This window comes from Myotis davidii, unplaced genomic scaffold, assembly GCF_000327345.1.
Source record: "Myotis davidii unplaced genomic scaffold, ASM32734v1 scaffold1580, whole genome shotgun sequence".
NCBI lineage: Eukaryota > Metazoa > Chordata > Mammalia > Chiroptera > Vespertilionidae > Myotis > Myotis davidii.
The window spans coordinates 186,741-192,905 of record NW_006292244.1 but is presented as its reverse complement, the minus strand read 5'-3'; positions in this window follow the sequence as shown (position 1 = coordinate 192,905).

The following is a 6,165-nucleotide window of genomic DNA, read 5'->3' as shown; positions in this document are numbered from 1 at the left end:
CGGCAGGAGCTTCTCACGTGGGTCCAGAGAGGGTGCAAGGTGGAGACAGCTCTTGTTGGGGAGATTGAGGAGGGGGATGGTTTTAAAGAGCCTTCCATGCATGTGAGGGAGTTTGGCCTTTCCCCCATATATCAGAGGTTCCCAGATTTTGGCATTTCTTTTATCACCAAAAAATTAATAGAAAGCTGACATAAGATTATTGAAATTTTTTTTTAGGTAGTAAAAAACCACACTACGATCTTCTGTATTTTAACATTAATTTCTACAAGCAACAACACCAAAAATGTAGGAGAGTCATAATTTTCTGCTAAAAAAGTTGAATACATTTAGCTTTATGAAAAAACAGCATATTCTCCATTTTTCACTAATTTCATCAAGACAGAGCTAGGAGCCCTCCTATACATCATACTTCTTAAACTGTAATGAGAATATGTGACTTGCCTAAGGATCTTATTAGAATGCAGATTCCAATTCTGGGTGGGGCCTAGATTTTATGGTTCTAGAAATTTCTAGATCAGGTTTTTGCTACTGGAGTCTAAACCAAAGTTTAGTTTACATAGTAAGAAATCAGAAGATTGATTTGCTAGCATTTGTATTTTAAAGAATTAACCGGGAAGCCATGTGCAAAATTGGTTGCAAATGAATTGCTACTGCAGTCAACCACACAAGACAAATTCTGCAGATCTGCGTCCTGTGGGTTGTGGCAGATGACTTTAACTTCACTTTTTCTGGTCCTCTGACGCACAGCAGCAATTACTCAAATGGCAAGGGGACCTCACAGGTTCACAAGAAAGTCATTCTTTAGATTTACTCTGTGTGTCTCCTTCTGACTCAACACTCAGTCTTATTACAGAAACGGAATGTTTGTGGAATTCTTACAAGTTCTATGTTTCAAGAACAGAATATCTACTGCCCAAAATAAAATGACTTGAAAATAGTGTCAGTCAAACTAGCACTGGCAGATCTGTATCAGCTTTCCTCCCGGACGAGGGAGGGCCGAGCTCCCCTCTGGCAACAGCTTCTTCCAGGTGAGGCTCCTGAGAAGTTACCCCCAAAGCAGATGCTCTTGGAGAGTGGTTCTCAACCCTCTGGCCCTTTAAATACAGTTCCTCATACTGTGACCATCCATAAAATTATTTTCGTTGCTACTTCATAACTGTAATGTTGCTACTGTTATGAATCGTAATGTAAATATCTGATATGCAAGGTGGTCTTAGGCAGCCCCTATGAAAGGGTCGTTCGACCGCCAAAGGGGTCGCGACCCACAGGTTGAGAACCGCTGCTCTTGAAGCTTCTGTTACCATCACAGACAAGCTGTTCTCATTTTATAGAAAAACAAATATGTAATAATGACTTATCACCCTCACCATAATGGCTTCACAGGGGTTGATTAGTAAACATTCATAAAGGGGATGAAAAGTTTAAAAACGTGCTTTTTAAAATAATTGCTATTTTTATTACATCGGAAGCCTAAGTCATAGGGAGCAACAGCAGATGAATCTTACACATCTCGGGAAGGCTGCTGGAGCCCAGGACAGAAAGCGCCAGAACGGACCAGCGAGGGTCAGGCATAACTTGAAAGAAGCTCTGCGTTCAGAGGTGGAGCTCCTTCCGCGATGGGCGGGGTGACCCACAGAACCCTTGCGGCGCCTGCTCCCACAAAGCCTGTTTGCACACCAGCCCCGGAGGACTCAGACCGTGAAAGGGGTCTTACATTCTCTAGCGTTGTCTGCAGGGGTATCCAGTCCCCTGATTCCTGCCGGCCAAGGCCCCTCACGTAGCCCCTTCCTCGCTGGCTGCCTCCGACCACCGGAGAACTCAGGCAGGCTCCTGCCTCTCTGGCTCTCTTTGTAACAGGTCAGTCTTGGGCATCTTATGAGCAAATCCGGCTTCAATTCCAAAATGCAGTGTAGGTGTTACACACAGTTCAAAGCTGGAAAATATCAATGAGGCCATCGTACCTTCTAAAATCTAGGCTGGTGAAAGAAGTAGGGGGAGAATAAATAGGGATGTGTGTATCTCTTTAAAATCAGAAACATCTATGAGCATTGGACTGCGGTCCTAAAATACACCTTAGAAAACACACAAATACCAGTAATTAATTTATCAAGTATCTGAGCTCTCTCTGAGCCCTCACATGACCAGCCTTTAAGTGCACTTACAATATTATCCTCTGTGATGCAGGGAGAATATTGAAATCTCCTTTTATATTTATTTGTCCAAAAATAAGATACATTAAGCTTTATGAATATTTAATGCTTTACTTTAGTACATGCATTCTCTCTTTCTCTCTCTCTCTCTCTCTCTCTCTCTCTCTCTCTCTCTCTCTCTCTCTTTCTCTCTGAGTCTCTCCTTGGATTGATGGATGGAAGGATAGATAAATGTACTCAATATTTTTTACAGCTAATATTGTGGGATAAAAAAACCGAAGTTGGAAATCTCTGGTCTAAAATATTAGGACATCCCCAGCTGGTTTTGCTCAGTGGGTAGAGCATCAGCCTGTGGACCAAAGGGTCCCGGGTGCAATTCTGATTAAGGGCACGTAACTCAATTGCAGACGTGTGCAGGAGGCAAACAATCGGTGTGTTTCTCTCACATCGATATTTCTCCCTGCCTTTCACTCTCTTTAAAAAAATCAATGGAAAAATATCCTCGGGTGAGAGTTGAAAAAAAAATCTTCATTAAAAATAAATCTATACTAATAAAAGCCTAGGTGGTCCTACCACCTTCGCGAGTGACATCATCACAAGATGGCCACAACAGGATGGCCACCACAGGATGGCCACCACAAGATGGCCATGTGCACAGCAGAGGTGGGGCCCAGTGGCTGCTCTGTGCTGTGAGGTCTGGGGGTACCGCAGCTCCATGCAGCCTTGCACGGAGGAGGCCGGTCCTGGCGGAGGAGGCGGGTCGTGGCAGGGGAGGGCAGTTGTGGGTGATCAGGCCGGCAGGGGAGCGGTTAGGGGGCATCAGGCTGGCAGGCCGAAGGAGGTTGGGGCAATCAGGCATGCAGGCAGGTGAGCAGTTAGGAGATATTGGTCCTGGATTGTGAGTGGGATGTCTGACTGCAGGTTTAGGCCCCATCCCACAGTCGGACATCCCCCGAGGGGTCCCAGATTGGAGAGGGTGCAGGCCGGGCTGAGGGACCACCCTTCCCTTGCCCCCCCACGGTCTGAAGCCTCCTCATGGGACCTGGGCTCCAGGGAGTAGGGCTGCACAGCGGCACCACATGGCGGCTTCGCTGCTGGAACCGGGACCTCCCCGCTCCGGTTCACAGGCCGGCGCAGCAGGGAGACTGCACTACAGCCCAGCTGCGGGCAGCAATGTGTGGTGGTCCCCAGGGAACCGCCGGCAGCCCCTCAGAGTTGCTGCCCGCAGTTTGGAATTCAGAGGGGAGAGGAGCTAAGCCTGCAAAATGAGCATCTACAACAGGCTGAGGCCTTGAATTCCAAGCAAGGGAGCTGCGGCGGTTACTTATTAGCCAGAGGGTCGCTGGCTGCGGGCTTTGGGGAGCCGTCAGCGCGGGGCATGGCGGTGTGGGGAGAGCTGGGCGCGCCACTCAGCAGCCCAAACCAGCGGTTCTCAACCTTTGGGTCGCGACCCCTGAAAATACACCCTGCATATCAGATACTTACATTACGATTCATAACAGTAGCAAAATTACAGTTATAAAGTAACAACGAAAATAATTTTATGGTTGGGGGTCACTGCAACATGAGGCACTGTATTAAAGGGTCGCGGCATTAGGGAGGTTGAGATCCACTGGAACCAATGGGACAAAGCACTGACTGTGGCTTTTCGTTTCTGAGTTCAGCCTTGACAAGCTGCTGGTTCGGCTGTGGGACAGAGTGCACTGTGGGGGTGGAGGGGCGAGCACGGGTAGAGGTGATGGTTCATTTTATGTATCAACCTGCCTGGCCGCAGGGCACCCTGATTAAACACGGTTCAGGGTGTCTGTGAGGGTGTTTCCAAGGAGGTAACCCTGGAATCAGCAGACTGCATCTCACTGCAGTCCCTCCTGCCCTGCCTGGGGTCACACCCTCGCACCCGGGTTCTCAGGCCTCAGGCTCGCACTGCCTGGCGGATGGCTGGACGAGCAATTCCCCAGGAGGAATCTGGGCTCCCTCACTCTAGGACAGTTGTTCTCAACCTTCCTAATGCCGCGACCCTTTAATACAGTTCCTCATGTTGTGGTGACCCCCAATTTCATTGTTACAAATTGAACGTAATTAAAGCATAGTGATTCATCACAAAAACAGTATGTAATTATATATGTGTTTTCCGATGGCCTTAGGCAACCCCTGTGAAAGGATCGTTTGACCCCCAAAGGGGTCGCGACCCACAGGTTGAGAACCTCTGCTCTAGGGAGACAGATGGATGGATAGGTACACAGGTGTAGGCATACCCTAAGCGATGTGGGTATCCTCCTATCCTGCGGGGTTTCATTTCTCTGAAGAACCCCAACACCGCAGGGCCCCCTCACGTTTCCATGAGGAGCTGTGCGAAGGGCCACTGCTGGGACCCAGGAAGGGCTCCAACGGCACAGATGGCGCTCGTGGCGCCGTGAGAAGCCAGAGGCCGGCGCATCCATGCCGTGTGCTCACTGCAGTCCTGCCTGGGGCGGCGGCCGAGGAAAGCCCGGTGCTGCCCACCAGTGCCCCGTGCTGCCCACCAGTGCCCTGTGCTGCCCACCAGTGCCCGGTGCTGCCCACCAATGCCTGCTGAAGCTTTGAGGGCGCGAGGCACACGGAGCTCTTGCCACAGCACACTCACACTCACGAAGGACCCGCCGGTAAAATCCTTATTTTGCTTTCATCATGGGCACATATCTCCATATTTTTAAGGCAGAGTTCAATCTCTGGTACTCTACTCATGCATTTAGGTGTCAGAGAACTTGGCAAAATGTTAGGCTGTGATAAAAAAGTAAGTCCTAGTGCCGGCTCCAGTTTCCGTCTGCTCAGCCACTGCTCAGCCACGGATATTGTTCTCACCAGTTGTTAAATCGCACTTCTCTGCATCGCAGAACCTTCTGACCTGAGGTTAATTTACTTTCAAACTCAGTGACCACAAACCGTGATGCTTCCTTCCTTCCGGCTTCACTGCAGGCTCTGGGGGGTCCCTCCTCCCGGGAAAATGAGTTGTCTGGGTGTTTTGCAAGAGTTGGGCCTAATTTGCCTATTTGAAGGGAATGAAGTAGAGAGTGCAGACAATTATTTTGATTTTAGAAAAAGACATTAGTCTACAGTATCAAAACAACTCAGATTTCTGTCCCTTGAATTATCTAAATAATTATCCCAGTTCTGTTTGACAGTGATGTCATATGATCTTAGATGCCATTTGGCATGCAACTCCAAATCGAAGGGGCAAGAAATCATTCACTGTGACATTTCTCACACCTTGTGGAAGGCCAGGAAGGGGTTCACGGCAATCCACCGTCTCCTGCCCCCTGCTGAGGGCCAGAGAGTGCTGGTGTGCGGGCCAAGGGGAGCCTTCCCGCTAACTTCCGGCCTCCATTGTCATGTCACATGGTCAGGGCTTTCCCGTTTTCGGAGGGAAAAGATGCGATCTGGTGGCTGCCTGCCTCGGCGGTCCTAGTCCAGAATGTGGGAGCCGCGTTGCTGACCGGTGAGCACAGAGGTAGCACAGGTGCCCCCGAAGGCAGGCAGGAGGGTGCAGGTGCCCCCGAAGGCAGGCAGGAGGGTGCAGGTGCCCCCGAAGGCAGGCTGGAGGGTGGCAGGTGCCCCCGAAGGCAGGCAGGAGGGTGCAGGTGCCCCCGAAGGCAGGCTGGAGGGTGGCAGGTGCCCCCGAAGGCAGGCAGGAGGGTGGCAGGTGCCCCCCAAGGGAGGCTGGAGGGTGGCAGGTGCCCCCGAAGGCAGGCAGGAGGGTGGCCTGCTCCACTCTGTCCAGCAATCTGTCTTGACTGGGGCCCAGCACACACTGTGTCTAAGCGCCGGTGGGCAGGCTGGTGTGCGGCCGCAGCCCTGAGTTCCAGGCATCCTGACAAAGGAAGACTCACGACTGCCCCTGACGTCCCCTCCCCGACTGCACCCCCAGAGCCCGTCCCACACGCCAGTGCCCTCCAGCCCCAGGCTGCCCCTTCTCCCTCCAGAAGCCCCTCGTTTCTCCTGGGATGGTCTCGGCCTCTCCCTACCCCCACACCACCTC